Below are 1,841 nucleotides of genomic sequence, written 5' to 3'. Positions count from 1 at the left end.
GGGGGGTGAGGGGGGTGGATTTCTTAAAAGCCTTTTTGGCTCAGGCATCGCATTCATCCCTGCTTTTGCCAGCACGTTTCCTTTACGCCCCAAACACACACACACACGTAACCGGGATCCGATTACCCGGGAAGACTGCGCTCGCTTCTGCTCCGAGCAACCTCTCGGCGAACCTGCGATGCAGGGCTCCTTCCTCCCAACCGCTGCAGCTCACAGCGTCAGCCCGGCTAGAGGGGGGCGACTGCGAGCCGTGGGTAACGTCACCTGATGCACGGGGGAGGCGAGCAGAGACAAAAACCCCGCGTTCGCCCTTGGCATCGCTTTGGAAACGCGTTTGCTGTGCCTGTAACTCAAGAGGAGTCTTGTTTGGACTGCGGTCCCGAGGGCTCCAGTTTGGCAAAGGGGATATCGAAGAAGTGCTCGGGAGCAGAGATGGCTCAGCTACGCCTCCGCTGTCACCTTCCCCTTGTCAGAGAAAGGCCAGCGCCCTTAAATCCGCCTCCAGGGTTTGATAGCCCGGTCTGGACTATTTCTACTGTACAGAGAAAGGAGCGAGTGCAGTTCCTCCTGGAAGAGGGAGGAAACTGGCACTGCGATCACCACCCTACCCCAAAGCTTTGCAAGGACTCGCTGCTTTAAAGCGGTGCGATAACTGCTTCGGATCCCTCCTTGACCAGCTTCTGTGCTCACCGCCTCCCAAGGACTGGTAGGTACCAACAGGGAGCTGCGACTCCCTCCCGGCTAGAGCAAGCTAATATTAGGGGTGTCGAAAACCTCCGGCCACTACCCCCTGGCTTGTACAGGAGTCGGGAGAGGAGTAATGAAGCGGCAGAGCACTCTGGTTTGCTGGCAGCGCCCAGTCCTCACCTTGGGTGCTGGCAGCTGACACGCAGGAGCCCCAGGAAGGGTGCACAGAGGCTGAAGGGAAAGATCCTAAGAGGATCCGATTTCCTTCTTCCTGGCAGCTGCCCCTCTCTGTAAGCCCTCTCGCTCACCCCATGTTTCTCCCTCTCTACCCAAGCGCCACGGTATGGGAACGGCTGCATCTGCTGAGCCTTCCCCCGGCGCCTAACGCGGCTTCCCTCGACCTGGCTGGGGCCTCCCTCCACTGCCATACTGGAAAGGAAAAAAAAGATAACAAGACCTCTCTGCTTCCTTCTAGGAGGCACCTCGCAGGACCAGAGACCTGCGGGCTCAGGGCTCCGGCGGCGAGGCAGATGCGATTTCTCCCCTAAACAAACCCCGCCATTGCCCAGCCTCGCATGAGAACACAGAAGTCTTTCCCCTCACGCGCTTTCCTCCCTGCTGCCACCGCTGGCTTATTGCAGCCTATTGGAGCGCGAAGAGGAGGAGGAGTGCCAAGAGCGGGATTTCAGCAAGAGACAAAACATTAAGTTAAGGCTTAGCCCTGCCTTGGGGAAGCTGGGAGCCATGCAAGGAGCAGGGGGGGGCTCTCAGAGGCCTGGATCCACCCAAAACAGACAGGTCCTTTTGCTATCGCCCGGCCATTTCACAGGCGCGTTCCTCTCTGGTGCTCCCCCCGGTGAAGGCAGACTCCTTCCTTCAGCACCCAGGTGTGACCAGTCTGCCAAGGGCCCAACACACCTTGTCACAACACGAGGTTAGGACAGAAAACACCTCCACGTCGCAGGAGAGCCACCTCCGGAGAGCGTCAGGGGAACCAAGAGCCCCAGCCAAGGCTCCACACAGCGCCAGGGGAGAGAGAAGCGCCCAGTGAACTGGCCCACCAAAGGGCCACTTCGCCCCGAGGCAATCGGTACAGAAGGTCTACTCCGAGACCTCAGCTCCTGCTCCTACAGAAGCCAGCCCTCCGTAAGGAT

The sequence above is a fragment of the Pygoscelis adeliae genome, unplaced genomic scaffold (genome assembly GCF_000699105.1).
Source record: "Pygoscelis adeliae isolate BGI_AS28 unplaced genomic scaffold, ASM69910v1 Scaffold224, whole genome shotgun sequence".
Classification (NCBI taxonomy): Eukaryota; Metazoa; Chordata; class Aves; order Sphenisciformes; family Spheniscidae; genus Pygoscelis; species Pygoscelis adeliae.
The sequence above is the reverse complement of the archived record's forward strand: the minus strand, read 5'-3'. Positions refer to the sequence as shown.